The 16,005-nt window shown below is 45.7% G+C and overlaps 2 protein-coding genes across 2 annotated transcripts in view; one reads left to right on the forward strand and one right to left on the reverse strand.

Annotated features, from left to right (window-relative positions):
• Window positions 1-16,005, reverse strand: part of LOC146201945 (scoloptoxin SSD20-like) — a 45,289-nt gene that overhangs the window by 26,961 nt on the left and 2,323 nt on the right. The window lies entirely within an intron of this gene.
• Window positions 13,947-16,005, forward strand: part of LOC146201946 (alpha-(1,3)-fucosyltransferase C-like) — a 33,261-nt gene continuing 31,202 nt past the window's right edge. Inside the window, exon 1 of the mRNA XM_084587868.1 lies at window positions 13,947-14,106. The gene's annotated coding sequence lies outside the window, so the exon portion shown is untranslated. The remainder of the gene's footprint in view (window positions 14,107-16,005) is intronic.

Here is a 16,005-nt window from a genome sequence, read left to right on the forward strand (position 1 = left end):
GGGGAGTGGGGCTTTTAGATATTTATCCAATCGAACGAAAAATTGTTCTCACAATGAATGTTTCGCACAATTAACTTGTGCATTTTGGCCGACTGCACTGATTTCCTGTTAAACGGGAAAAATTCTAATACGAACGATGGTGTATGATCAATGGATACGCCGCTTACATTTCGGCTGCCATCACAGCACCTCGACGGGTAGGGCTGAAATCTTGTTATCTCAGGGAACCTTCATTTTTTCCGCCTCTGACGATAATAGTCGAGGCACAAGACTGATTTTGGGAACTAGCTCGCAGTTGTAGCACGCTTCAAACATTTGTTCTGCAAGGAGTCACTGACGGGGAGCTGAAACAGCTTACAGTGCCGCAGCCAGCTGCGGCAAGCTGGCACAGGTTGTCGTGCTTCCAAAACCATGATGTATATTTAAAGGGCATTGCGCGTCGGCCCCCGTTGTCACCAGTGCGTCTGTTGCGTTCAACGGGCCTTGGGGGAGTGCGCAACAAATCGCACATTTCTGGTCGTGGATGCATACATTCAAGCAAACTTCTCCCCAGCCTCTCGAATTAGCTTTCCTCGGTCAATTAAGCATTTGTTCAGAATGCTAAAGCGAAGCACCTTATGAAGCTCTGAACTCAATCTGTTCCCCCTTTCTTTTAGCAGATTTCAACGCAGGAACAATAAAAGTGTTCTAAAGCGAACTATCAATACGTACATAATTGCGAAAGGTGGACATGGGACAAGTGCTAATCCACTCTTAGCAATGCATGTCACACCTATACTTTCTGAAAGCATAAACCATGCGCCAGCACGTCGACAAGTTTTGTTAAGACAAGTTTTAAGTTTCAGTCATTTTGAAACTATATCTCATGTGAGCACACATGATAGGTATAGCGGTCAGTAGCAGACGTGTCCCGCGGGTGCTTCTGTGGAATGTTAGAGCAATAAAGTCCCGTGAAGCATTTGAACCAGCTGCCTCTTAAAACTTTTTTCTTTAGGTCTCAATCGCTTGATATATCCCAGATCTCTGACTGGCGCGCTCCCTCGCTGGGACACAGCACCGCTTCTCTCTCAAAAGCGCACAAAACCGTAAAACACCATTTGCTACAAATCACCGAAAGGGCTGCCAAATGCACTTTCTGATCAGCGTTTTTAAGTTATAATGCGATCTTGGAACGGTGGGCCGATGTCTCAGCATCAAAAATCTTTTGAACGTGATGGCGTTAAATGCCCTGTTCACCGAAAATCCGGCGTTGGCATTGTGAGCGAACAATCACGCGCATGGTGCTGGCAGATGGCGTAGTTGGCAGGTGACATGGCCGAGCACTAACTGGACGTAGGGCTTCCCTTTACATTCCTGAGCTGCCAACTCGGGCCTCTCCTTTCATATGGGGGAGGGTGATCACAATCAGCTTGCCATGAAGACAGCTGCATTCTACCTCTAGGCCACGCAAGCACGTTCATACTGCCGCGAAACCTTCAAAACTGTATTTGTTGTTTTTCAACAGCCGCCGGCATACGGCCTTATTACTTTGATTCTGGATCGCGTAGGAGTTAGGTATTCTTTGTTTGTTAATGCTCGATGTCGCTATTCTCGATGTCGTGAGACACACCTTTATCAGTTTTGTTGTAGCGCAATATGCACAGAGATCTGTCTCGAAGGTTCCGGCCACTCGGGTGTCTTTCTACAATGGTCCAGCCTGTGCTTGTAGCAGTTTGCGACGTTATCTAGATTGTTCTGAGCAGCCTTTAAATTGAGTGTTGACGACTGTGACGGGCATTCTTTGTTCGACGATCGACCAACGCGTTTGCTGCTATCGCCGCCGTCGAGTTGCTTAGTTCTTTTGCGGGCGCAAGTCAGCCCAATAAAGAGTTAATTTCCGTACCATCAAGCCTGTGTCTTCATTTGTGTCATCGACCCTGGTCACCACCACGTGACAATACGACTTGGTTTAAGCGGGGCTTTATACGTGGGCCGAAAGCCTAGGAAAGGCGGAGCTTTGGTGTCCCCCATAATATTTTATTTACTCAGCCGATGGAGTTGAAAGTTGAAACGTCTGATGCGTAAAGTCGAGAATAATGTGCGTGTAGTTCGTTTCGTACGACAAGAACAACTGCTATATTTTATTTTATTTTTCTTCACGGAAGCATACGTCTCCGCTTCCTTTGTTATGCGCCTGTACCGGGTATATACCTGCAGTAAATAACTTTCGGACTAAGGCGCTAAGGCAAACATATAGTGCACACATTTTAATCCGTACATCGGTACCTCAAGGTAAAAAAAAAAAAATAAATCCCCTGCGGTATTAACCAGCGCGTTGGAGGCACAAGAGAAAAAAGAGAGACGAGGCAAAGGCCGATGAGCGAAGCTATGAAGGTCGTACAACTTTCTCACCGCCAGAAATGCTTCATTTACACGGTAGCGGCTGTGATCGCAGGGACACGGCTTGTCGACCGCAGCACAGATAATCCAGCTACTGACGATTATGCACGCTGATATTGCTATCCAGGCGGCCAATGGCTCAAACCCCGCCCTGGAGGATCGACCAAGAATTTGGAAGCGAATGGCGGGTAGTCAGCAGGACTGATACCGCCAAGAGCTGAAAGCAGAAGGAAGAAAAGAAACACAGTTGATAATAGCCAGTTGTCTGAACGTCGCTAGCGCGAAAAACGGGGAGGAATAACAGTGAGCCAGTGCGATTCCAACGAGAAAAGCTACTCTTCAGCTGCGAGAGCTGCAGGTGGGAGATAAACCTTGAATCTTTTACGCACACGACGAAATAAGCATTCCCTAATTCAAAAAATGATAAAAACGTTTCGGAACAATAAGATCGCGTTCTAAAAGCTCACATTTAAGGACCCTTGAGTAATAGTTCGGTAATGGATGGTGTGCGTTAAAACGAATAAAACGCCGAATATCTTGCTGTTTTTGTGTTCCCCATGTAACCTCAACTACGCCAAACAAAACCAACGTAAGGTAAAAAGTTCAATTAAAATATACGTCGCGCATGGCTGTCAGTGTTTTGGCGCTGAAAACCATTCCATGCGCAGCCACACTCAAAAAAGTGAAATTTCGCGTGCCCGCTCCTTCACCTCAAAACGACGTATTTGCCCCACTGAAATTTTTTGAAGAAACTAGAAAAGTCTAATCCCTGCTCCTTCAGTCTAAATGTTTGATCATTTCGTAAATGAACATTCTTTTCAAAAGTGAGCTATTTTCGTGCAAAAGTATTGTGTCAGGAATGAGCTTTATTAACGGAGAGGTGGAAGTTCAGTGTACGAAAGCAGCATATGATACTGCACAACTATCAGCAATCCTGTACTAATTGGAGATTCTGATAAATGTTCTCGCGTTTGCGTCCAATGCCTAAATTTAGTGCTTCTTGTAACTTGGCCGCGGACGCGAAGAACCATCGCTGAGAGGATACCCAGTCAGTTTGAACACCCGTATATGTTTCATTCCCGTAATAACAAGAGATTGTACGTCACGGGCGCAAATTAAGTCAACCTTGGGGCACATTAAAGCAATGCTTAAAGTCTGGACCCATCGAAGGGGGTTTATAGTGATTCGAGCACAGGTAAAAATGAATTAAACAGGAAGCGAGGCTGACGGTCTGCTTTACATATCGAAGGGTATCTAATTTTAAAGTTGACTTCTTGCTCAATATATGACACACAACTAATTTTAAAGTTGACTCCTTGCTCAATATATGACACATAACTGAAAAATTCGACCCTCAAATCCCTTGTCAGTACTTAACCAGCCAAAGGACGATACACAGGAAAGAAGAGGACAAGACAAGGCTGGACTAGCAACTAAATGTTTATTGATCAGAAGAAAACAACGAAGACTCCTTCCGAAAAGCACGCGCGCAACCCAACCTTTCCTGTGTCTTGTCCTTTGGCTGGTTAAGTATGAACCCTTACCAACTTGCTCAGTCGTCAACCTTGTCAGTAATAGTGAGAACTTTGAGATCCCCTTATACCCTCCTCACTTTAAGGGTATAGTGAATAAAAACAATTGCCGCCGAGATTTCCAGCGGAGTGGAATATACGTGCTGAAAGCAAGAAATGCAAGGGCGATGCAGCTAAGCAGTTCTGTAACACACAACTGGTCTGGCCATCCAGATAAACGATATATCACCAAATACAATACGATGCACCTCCTTGACACTCTTACAGTAGGCAGTAGGAGTATGAACAACAGTTCGGAGGGTCCCAAAATTGTTCATCCAGACAAAACCTCTATAAATGACACTAAATCGATGAGGAAGCTGCATACACCTTGAGCAGGAAAGGCTAGAAGCAGCTTTTCAAGGTAGGAGGTAACCATGGGCTGCACGATTTGGCCGGCATAAACCCAATTTCACAAACTAAGCCGAGTGCACTAATCAAGGCAAATCATGACGGTGCTAGAACAAGGAAGAATTAATTAAAATAACAAAGAATCACCCGATTATTAGCCGACATCGTAGCACGTATTATGAATCGATTCGTCATTCGAAATGCGAATCACTGTTCTTAAACTAAGCCGAGTGCACTAATCAAGGCAAATCATGACGGTGCTAGAACAAGGAAGAATTAATGAAAATAACAAAGAATCACCCGATTATTAGCCGACATCGTAGCACGTATTATGAATCGATTCGTCATTCGAAATGCGAATCACTGTTCTTGTCCTCTGTTGAAATACCACTCGCCGCGGTGGCTCAGTGACTAGGGCGCTTGACGCCTGTTTCCAATGAGACAAGTTCAGTCCCGGTTGCGGTGGTCGCTTTTCGACGGGGAGAAAAGCAAGGCGCCCGTGTACTGCGTGATTTCAGTGCACGTTTCAAAACCCCAGTTCGATATTTCCGGAGCACTCCACTATGACTTCCCGCGTATCCTGAGTTGCTTTGGTAAGTTAAACCCTATAAAGCAAACCAACAATGCATACCTATCCAGCGAGCCTGAGTCGTTGTTGTCGGCCTCTTGAAAGCCCATCCACCTCCTTCCTCTTCATCGTCTTTCGTCGCACGAGCGGACTAAGTGCATTCAGTGAAGCCCTAGCTTTTCAACATTGTGTTCCTGGCTAACGACTTATGCACTTATCGCAAGTGTTCCTGGTTAACGACTGTATACTTCCCGCAATTTTTTAAGCATTGTTTTTACTGTTGTTCCCCCTAGCGCATTCCCCCCCCCCCCCCCCCCCCCCCCCCCCCCCCCCCCCCCCCCCCCCCCCACTTACACACCATATGTAATGCCTGCTCGGGCCTTTAGTGTATTTCAATAAATAAATGAAGGCTTGGGATTGCTTCTTGAATTGAGCGGCCAGGATACACGAAAAGTAACTGAAATAATTATGCAAATGGTAACAAGACTAAAAAAAAGTTTACACATGTAGTTTTCAAGAATTAACGAGTTAAACTAAGGTTTGGTTCATAGGGTGTGCCTAGTTCTATGCATGCAAAGTAGAGGGCACAACTGATTGTAAAGGCTGAAAATAACCTCTGGAGCAAGGGTATGGAATCAAAGTCCACCTGCGACTGCTACTCAGTGAGTAAGAAGACTATAAGGGCAGTCAGCTTCTGTGAGAACAACCTTGGTAGCAGCCTTCAGTTTGAGGCGATGGCTCCGGCGCTGGGCACCCTCGAATATCGTGGCCGCTTCGACTCCCGTACATTCACCTTGTGCAGAATATGCCGAGCGGATTATATGGCATAGAAAAATGTTATTATTATCAGATGAATTATCAGAAGGGCTGCCTTGTTCTCCCGTCTCGCGCTTTTTGCTACAATCAAAGTGCAGAGCGAGAGTGAGACGCAAGGACATCTCGTACTCCACTGCTCGTGTCTCCGGGCTGAACCGGTGGAAGGCGCAGCGCTCGCAGAGGCGCTAGGGAGCCTACATGTTACATGCTGAGGCTCCTCCTCCTCCTCATGTTACATGGTGTGCAAGAGGTGCAACATGTAACAATGAGGACAGCGAAAACCACGGAGTCCGCATATATACGGCCGCGCCCAGCAAGAGACCAACGCTGTGTCTGGTACGAAGCAGCGACTGTCTGAGTGGTGGACACTTTTGGCCACTGTGCGATGAGCCTGACGCTAGGCGTCAAAACAGTGGCACAGCACTTACAGTTTCCTATTACTTTCCTTCGATCTTTTGTTCTTTTTACGCTTTTTTTTCCTTTCTATAAGGTTTATTTCTTCAGGCCAGGGCACATCGTTTGTGTCCCACCGTTGTATACAGGGGCCGGCCACCGATACATCATCATCATCATCGTCGGCGGCGGCGGCAGCAGCAGCGGCATTAGCGGCGGCGGCAGCGGCAGCAGCAATGAAGGGCTTTAAGTATAAACAGCAGGGGTAAATACGTTTGCGATTTCGCTCGGGTCAAATACACAGACCCTCGTGTTGCGCGCATGATATCCAGGATATGCTCAAACATGGTACCCTGCGTCTGGTCCAAGTATACATCTCGAATAGAATTACGTACTCTGCTGTGCATTTACCCTGCACGCGAGATATTGCAAGAAAATATGCATAATCATTGGATACATGGTCAAAAAGGCTCCGGGTCTACCCCAAAGCACGTTTATAAAGCACCTTTTGTAGTTGGGGCGGATAACACAGCTGAGCTCCATTCAGCACGCCATCCAAATCAATCGATTTGCAACTATCCGCTCGGGCCAGACGGTTCTCATAGAACTCGACTTATGTTACTCGCAAGGTCTCATCCAAAAGTAGGATACACCACCTGGGTAGTCAGCGCAAACTCAGAAGCTGGGTGCATGATGGCGATTGTGACCCACCAATAACAACTATTTCATACCTTCACCGTCTGCGAGGATTATATAGAAACGGTGGATAAAATGGCCATTACTCTGGCTGCCATGTATGCCCCTGCACCTATGCAATCACGGATTCTGTGAATGCTTACCCCCCTTCAACAAAGAACGACTTGCCCTCCCGGCTTCCAGAATACTACAAAATTATGGCTACCCGCGGACAAACAGAAATGCCTCATTTGGACACCAGGACATCAAGGCATAGAAGGGAACGAATGCGCCCACGGGGCTGCTCGAGCTCTCCTTTATTCAATGATTACTTCGCTTTGCCCGAGGGCGCTGCAGCAGAGGGGTTACGCAGTGGGGAAAAAATGTCTTATTTACACAGCGCAGCTTCTGACGTGAAATCCGATTCTATTCGGTGATGGAACGAAGAAAAAAAAAAAGAACTGGCATTGATGTTTGTTTAGGCATGGAATTAGCCAGGTGTAAGCAGAGACATAATGTGGCCTATGAGAGTACATTTCCTTTCGAATACCGGTTTCATTGTTATATATCTGATACAGGACATTAAACGTAATTTTCTTCGTCGAGAGAAAATAGTTTCCTAACCTAATTCATTTTTCATGTCAGTGCAGCTATTCTCGAATATCGATAGAAGCCAAGCCTTGCAGCTTTGTTTTGACTTTTGTGCAGTTTTATTACTTAGAGTTGGTTGCCAGTGATTGGGTCGAACGTATGTTATGTAGGCACTTGGTTTCGGACAAGAAGGTGCGTGCTCCTGATTTCACCGCATAATGTTTAATGTCATGGCGACCATTGCAATTACCATATCCACATGCGTAATTCATGACCCGTCTGCTGTAAATGTCACAACTAAGTACTTATGCTGTGCTTTTTGTGTGACTACATTACCTTTCGTCATGTACTCTGCGGTTAACTGATTCTTTTTTTTTTTTTACGTGCGAAGGTAACATGAACACCTTTTAGTGTTAACATCATCCTTCATCTTAAACACCACTCAAGAACGCAGAACAAGCCTCTTTGTAACTGGGCAACATAACCTTCATTTCTAATTTGTCTATATAAAAGTTAAAACGCAGTCATCGGCAAGCAGCCGTATACAATAATCGATTCCTAAACAAATATCATTGATATATATTAAAAACAAGAGCTCTCTTAAAGCTGAGCCCTGCGAGACACCTGATATTATTGCTACAAAACTATATTTCTGTCCATTTTTACCACGCACCTATCGACGGAAATATAGTTTTCAGTCCAAGCAACTATTGTGTGGTTGAAATTTAGTGCAGCAAGTTTTCTTAAAAGCAGGGTACGAAGCAGTATCGAACGCCTTACGAACGTCCAGGAAAAAACAGTCGATTTGTCCGCCATTGTCTAGATTAGATACAAGGTCATGATGATGATGCTAATAATGAAAGCATTTATTTAGGGTCAGCACTTTCATAATACGTAGGTCGAATACGTACAGAATACGTACAGTCGACGTCACCCTCGTGTAGAGCGCTCGGGAGACACACGTCCCTGCAAATAAGGCCAGATATCGCCGCAGCTGGTAGGTTTTTGCGGCAACACTCGAGTGAAAGTGGTGCCACAGATATATCCACAACCAATGTAGACCCTAGCACCTAGCCCAGAAGTCTGGAGCTGGAGTCTATTTTCGGCTTTTGTAGCCCGATGTGTCTTGCTCGAGCGCTCTCTACGCAAGGGTGGCGCCGACTACACGTCGCTTGGAAGAGCAAAACACTCTTACAAAAGTCCGGTGTTTGTATACGGTCAACAGTAGCACCTGTGCTAACCAGCATTTTCCTTAGTCAAGTCGATAAGAGAGTGTCGAATGAGTTAGCTGGTGACAGTGTAAGCATTTTTAGGTACGTTGATGATTATCTTGTGATTACGAAGCTTCTTTAGCCAGAAATTGTGACCTATGTTTTAGATTCTTTTGAAAAAAAAATGGGCCCGGTCTTAAATTTACGCATGAAATTCCTCAGAATAACACACTGCAGTATTTGAACCTACGGCTGGCCTTTGAAACATCTCATGTGTGCTGGCGAAATTCCCCGCGGAGCGAAAAGCCCCGGTTGAACTACAAATCTTGTCACTCGAAATTAGTTAAAAACGGGATAGTAACCGGATGCATGAATATGGCGTTAAAAAAATCTTGCTTTCACAAAATAGGCGATAGTCTCACAGCCCAGGTACATCGCTGTAGACAGGCTGGTTTCTCCTACTCTGCTCTTTTTTTCTTGTGCAGGAAAGATCCTAAAAAAAACTGAAACCCCATGAAAGTAACTCGCAGCAGCTTACCAGTCCTGAGGATAGAAGGAAAAATATAGCTTTAATGCCATACGTTCATAACCTTTCACACAGATTTAAGAAAATAGGGTCCAAATATGGTGTCAACGTTGTGTTTTCGACTCTTTATAATGTCGGCAAGGTTGGAGCAGCGATAAAAAGGAAGAAAGATGGAACTGACAAGAGAAGCGGTAGTAAAATTAATCATAAAAACTACGTCCCGTGTAAGGTTTCTGTGGTATACCAGATTCCTATGTCCTGCGGCCGCACATGCAATGGCCAGACAGGCTGGTGCCTCAACGTACGGCTTTCGGAGCACCAAAATTCTTTAGGTAAATGTTCAACAAATTTACCTAAGAATTGTTTAGAGTGTCACTGCACTTCTTTCGTCGTCGACACCGAGGTCCTGTTCATTCAAAACGATCGTGTCACAAGGGAAGTTGCCGAGGCATACCATATCGTGAGGAAGGGGAATCGTTGTGTCAACCAGGAATTAGTAGCCTTATCTCGTAAGGAAATGGGCGTGTTAAACAAGGGGGGAACTACGATTATCGCACGTGCGGATGTGACTCATTTTAATTATGTGACAAGAGCATATCTGACAAGGCTCATTCGCGCATTTTTGATGTTTACCTTTATAAGAGAGGGCGTTTTTTTTTTTTTTTTTTTTTCGATAAGCTCAGTCGCAAGTTCAGAGCCGCGTGTGTCTATTCTTTCTTCTTCGTCCCGTGTCTTCGCGCTGTTTTATAAGAAAAAGCGCTTTAGGCAAAGGAAAGGGAAAATTCGATCATTTGGGTCGTACAAGATAAACCTTTACGAAATACACGCATGTTCTTCTGAAGCCAGTGAGTTGTTAGTCAGAAAATGTTTCAATGTCTCTTTATATTCACTATGTTTTATTATTTTGCATGGTACAGATGTAAATGAAATGGACCTATAGTTAGCTACCTCTTTATTTAACTCAACTTTATGAATGAGAGCAAGGTGTGCAATGTTTCAGTCGTCTGGAAGGGCCCCGCAAGACAGCAATTTGGTGTATAGACTGCATCACGTATTCCACCTCTGGGGCTTTCCCGACGGGATGTTTCCGACGTTGACACAGGCCACACAGGTCACACATAGCGGTGTACAGGGCGATAGAAACGTGGGCAAACAGAATCTATGACGCAGACGGTCGTAAGTGCGCGAGACACCCAAATGGCCAGCGGTGGAGAAATCTTGGGAGTTCTATTGAGCGGGCGAGCAAAGAGGACGAAGTACTTGGACGAAGTACCTTACTAGTGACAATAATGTTGGATAGCTGCTTAGGTATCCACTGCTTATCGCACATTTTAGGCAGGGATTAGAATCGTCAAAACTCTTATCCCGACTAGCTTGCAGTACAGCCGATCGCGAAAATGCTCGAGCGCACTTTTTTTTCTCTCGCTACATTTGGGAGAAATTCTCCCTGCAAGTCGCTATTTTTGGCAAGCTGGAGAGAGAGAGAGAGAGAGAGAGAGAGAGAGAGAGAGAGAGAGAGAGAGAGAGAGAGAGAGAGAGAGAGAGAGAGAGAGAGAGAGAGAGAGAGAGAGAGAGAGAGAAAACTTAATTAATAATCAGTAAGAATTCGCAGGAGCTGGCTGGTCGGTGCCCCTAGTCCAGGGCTCCGCTGGCAGCAGCTGACTTGCGGACTAGCTGGATAATCCAGGCTTGCTGGTCCAGGTTGTCGCTGGTCAGGGCCGCCTCCCACTGCTCGTGTGTCGGGCATGGCACTAGTAACGTTGGGTCAGGTTTGTCCTGGCATTCCCAAGAGATGTGATAGAGTGTGGGGCTTGCACCGCACCAAGGACAGTAACTCGTGTATTTTGTTGGGCTTATCTTATTTAAAATGTGAAGATTAGGGAATGTGTTTGTTCGTATTTTTCTCCAGTCTATAGCGTCCGAGGAAGGAAGTTGTTTGTGTGGTGGTGAGAAAATTCTTCTTTCTAACCGTAGGTGTTCCAGCCTGTCGCCGATAGCTGGACTGTTATGAGTGTCTCTCAGCATGGGCGGCTTATTTAGTTTGCCTGTATTAAGTTTGTATAAAACTGCTGCATTCTCGATTCTACCAACCAGTAAACCCCAGAGATGCGTATTATCCGTATCATCCAAGCTATGTGTAGCGGGTAAAATCGGTCACAGCTTCTTGGGGCTCCGATGCATAACAGCCAGTGATTGGCAGGAGTTTCTTCGCATTCGACAGAGCAGCCTACCAGATGGCGCTGACTTCAGCGGCAGGAAATGTGGGCATGCGCTTGCCTTGGCAATGCTTTCTCCTCTCCTCAGCCTTGCTACGCCGCAGCGCCGGAAGTCAGTATACCTACGATGTTATTATAAATCCGGGATGGTGTACATGGTTTATTTCAGGATTCCCTATTTGTCCTTTTTGCCGAATGCACCCTTCAACTGAAAAAAAAAAAAGAAAATGCATACTAGTTTAAAAAATGATGCTTTTAAGGAAAGATGTGCAGTGAGAGGCAAACACTTCTGTCCCTTTGTACATATTCAAATGTCTCAAAGTATTTTACCTGATTTGGCTATATAGAAGGGAGTTTGGAAAAATGAGTCGAGGTTAGCCTAGAACACATGGTGTCTCAAGGTGCCCTTAATATCAGTACCGGGATGGCTTTACGTCTAGATCGAAATGCGGCTGCCAAGGCGCGTAGTCAAGCCCGGAAACTCGGGCTGCAGGGAAAGCAAAACTCCTCACCTGAGTGAGTCGCAACTGTAGATCCGTGCGGTCTTCCCCCTCCCCACGTCTAAATAAATAAAAAAAAAAGCTGGAGGGTGTCTTGTGTTCGACGTTCAGCACTTATGGGCATGACTACGCATTTAGTAGTTTTAGTCCCGTAGATCTTCTTCGGCTACTTTGATTGGAAAAATTCTGGAAATACGTAACTGTCGATATTTCTTAGTGAAACCATGTCAGCGTATGAACCAAATTCAATACGAAGTGATCCGTCAAAGCTTCCAAGATACATGCCGATATCTCCATTTCTGGAACCGGTGGCTCCGTCAGCAAGCATAGAAAAATTAGGTTTTGAACAGGTGGTATAGAAAATTTGATGCCTTTAAAACAATGAACCAAGATGTGTGTTCTTCATTTTTTTTTTTTTCTGCGTAAAATTCGGAACAGATGGGTTTTAAAGCAGAGTGGCAGAAAACGCATAATTGGTTCGTTTTCATCTCCGTTAACGTAGAGTTCAAGGACAGTATAAACGAATGTATTCAAAGCTAGCTGCGATAATATTTAGGTAGACCTGCATTAAAACACTGATGCACCTAGTAAAAAAGAAAGAGTGTGTTTTGGCGAACGTTGTGTTCGCGCTTTCTTTACACTATTTACTCTGTCTGCTGAGTGACTTTTCAAAGTCTAATAAGACCCCGCTACCGGATTCAAAGGAGGTTGACCGCATTAAAATTTTCGGTATCGAGGCAGATCAGGCAACAACTGAAAAGATCCTAAGAAATTGTAGAGCGTACTTGACGATGGAGCACGTGCGACCTACTGGGGCAGCTGTAGAAGATTGCTTACTAATTGAGAACCTGCTGAGGTATTATGACAGAGACACGAACGCAGAGAACGCATCGGAGGTTAAGCAGAGCCTTCTCGGACAGCGCCCTCCGCTTGAGGGAGGGTGGCGAAGCATTTCAAGGTGCTCCATTTGCCTGTGTACGATGTCAGCAGTCATGACACGCGCGACTGCCAGTTGAAGAATTCAGCGTTTGAATCGGCATCTGCAGATGCTTCGGCAATCTAAGCATTCGGCTGTAAGCCTGGAGATGTGGATCAGAACTGCCCGTACACATTAAGCAAGATGAACGTGATTATCGCAGTACGTTAACCGCAAGTTATCAGCTGTTAGTACGTTTTTATTGCCCCGTTTTTGTAGCGCTCTATCTCTGCTCTGCCAGTGCTTCACTCACCGCTCCAGCCCACCCGCTCAAAAAGAAAGAAGAATAAAGAAAGAGTATCAAAGAAAGAAATAGCAGTAGGTGTTTTTGGCGCGAATACGTCGGAGATACGAAAAAGTGTCACCACAGGCCAAGAGACGTCAGTACTTACACGGACAAGCGCGAAATAAGACGTCTGTCAACACGAGTAGCTGTTTGAGGCATAACGTCTGCCTGAATCAGTCCTGTGCATCCCTCAACAAACAAACAAACGCGCACGCACGCACATAGACACAACAACCCTCCCCCCCCCCCCCCACACACACACACACACGCACACAAAACAAAGTAATACCAATAGCCTAGAAAAGGTTGAGGGAAAGGGGCTCGGTGGATTGATTTTCACCCACATGCTATGGGGTGGTTGGTCTGAAGGGGGCGAAATGCGAAAGATTGCACATTTACGGCAAAGTCATGCGGTTCCAAATCATGTTCTTCGCTTCTCGTTCCTCTCAGAGCAAAGTTTGTTCCTTTACAGGATCTCTGCCTAGGTGAGCGAATATATGCCCGCATCATCGGAATTGCAGCGCACGTTGAAAGCGTGCGAGCATACGCGGGTGAGGGCGTCTCTCTCGGCTGCTTCGAAGCGTAAAAATGACCTCGGCGGTGTGCTGAGAGGCACATAAACGAGGCGCCTGCCCTTGTGATGTTTATGCCTGAAAACAACCGCAAGTTAAACTTTCTAGCGGTCGCATAAACACCATAAGCGGACCATGCAAAGGAGGCCCGCTTTGCGGCCTTCAGAACCGGTTGTCCGGTGTCTCGTTATCCCCCCGTGGCACTTCCCTTCTCTTGCCTCCTCGGCGCGGTAGGAGATAACAACGGAGAGACGCGCGAAAGTGGCTCTCAGTACTGCGGCGCTGCGGCAGCTGCCTTTCCTCGTGTCCAGTGGCAGGAGACAACGCCTTTGTTTTGGGCGCGGAAGCATCCAGTCAGCTGGGAGGAGAACACGCTTGCGCGACGCCCCGCGGTTGGACACCTGCACTTGTGCGTAGTTTGCCGCAGGACTGCACCCAAGCGAAGTGGAGAAAATGAAAGCTGCCTGCTCATCCGGTGAGTCATGGGGAGTATAGGGAGGTACGTTTATCAAAAGTAGTTGAACTTTTTACCTGTAAGCAAGCCAGTTGGGTAGAAATGTGTTAAGATACCCGCAAATTTTCCGAAGCCTAGCAAGAGTGGTACCTTTCTTTTTTCGCAAAAAAATAACAATACAATGCCAAAAGTTCAATGAAAATTTGACCCCTGGTTGATTTGCACCCTTATTCCACTATTTGCTGCATGCGGCGGGTGCAACTTTTGTATCGTCCTTTCGGTGTGCAATATTATAATCAGCAACATTTTATACGCGACGCTCGTTAAAATCGTCGACTCTCATTAACTGTGCTACGCAGCAAAAGATGTTAAATTAGCTTAAAACCGTTCTATCAGCAAACCTGAAAAAAAAAAGTGAAGGGAAAGACTGCAAGCATCTTCCTTTCCTACAAGCAACTAAATCTGTACTAGCCATGCTGCCTATACGGCTATCAATGAAAAGCTTTGGTACAGAGCCGTGCGCGATTTGGATTTTCATGGATTTTATTATTTATGCGCTGAAATTGGTAAATAGGTTACCAAGAACAACGACGTGCTTTGTTTGAATGAAAATGGTATGCCTCGTTACATTACTGTCGATGTTTAACATAGAGAAGATAAATTAGGCTCAGACAGCTGTGGTCGATTAACGGAAAGAATCGATCTCACCATGCAAATCTATTTTGATCAAAGGCACAGGATGCTCGTTCCAGCTGCTTTGCTTCAAGAGCGACAAAAGTATGAAATGAGGATACATCTTCTTTACTAACAGAGCAACTGTAATCAATATCTTAAAAAGATTTTTTTTTTTTGCTCTCTCTGCGGCTTCTGCATTTGCCGCATCAGCTCAGTTTCTGGGACTTTGGAGCGAGACCGACGGCACGTGCCATAAAATTATTGTGACAGCAGAAAACGCTTGACAGCCGTAAGCAAGCAACTCAGTTCAATTTCAGAAAATATGTGTGGACCATCAGGAATTCCGAAGCAAAATTCTTTCCCGGTGTATTGTTTTTTCACATGGCAGAGCGGAACCCCTCGCTCACGCAGTGTGACGGGAGGAAAGACGGCGCGCGGGGTAATTAGAGTTTTAGAATATGGGTACCAAGCTTAGTGGTCTTCTAATCGTGCATCCGGGACAATTAAGGGACCCCTGAGCTTGGCTCCTAAGCGGTGTGCTCCCTCGAGAGCTTCGAATCAATGTAGGGGGCTATCGACATCTAAATTGTTTTAGGTGCTCTCAGCGCCACTTCGACTGAGTATACACAAATGGTGCACTATAGATATCGCAAATATAATTACGTTTGCACTTCGTTTACATAAAGCAGGAAAAAAATAAACAATAAAAACCACGTGTGGCGCTAAATAACATAGTTTCTGAAATTCTATTGAAGTCGTCAACACCAACCTTACCATTCAAATCCCGCGAACGCGAGACACATTCAAGCAACAACTAAGAATTTTCAATAAGGCGAATGGCTTCCGCTTCAGTGGGCGCCGCGGTGTTTTTCAGCCCTATCCAGCGTTGAAGGCCAGGAGTAGCGGGGCCACTGTCCCAAAGGCCCAGCAGGCGTCTGCGTCCTGTGTATGCGCACATCAGCCTCCCTGTACTGCGCCTAGCCAACAGGGTTGCCCTGTTCTGAAACTCTCTATTGTGCTGAAGGTGAAACCATGCTTTACGCACGCACCTAGCGGACGCAGCTGGCGGAGAGAGGATTACAAAACGCCAGGCTAATTAATGGGGTGAAAAGTAAGGAGACCTAAAAAGGAGATGAACGAGGCAAAGGAAAAAGATTCAGCACAGCTGAATTGCTATAGAGAGACGCTTGGTGCGAGTGAATGCTGTGCTCTCTGGTTTAATGGATTTTGTGAGGCGCTAAAGCG

This window comes from Amblyomma maculatum, chromosome 1 (genome assembly GCF_055883805.1).
Source record: "Amblyomma maculatum isolate TAMU_Amacu chromosome 1, ASM5588380v1, whole genome shotgun sequence".
Taxonomy (NCBI): Eukaryota; Metazoa; Arthropoda; class Arachnida; order Ixodida; family Ixodidae; genus Amblyomma; species Amblyomma maculatum.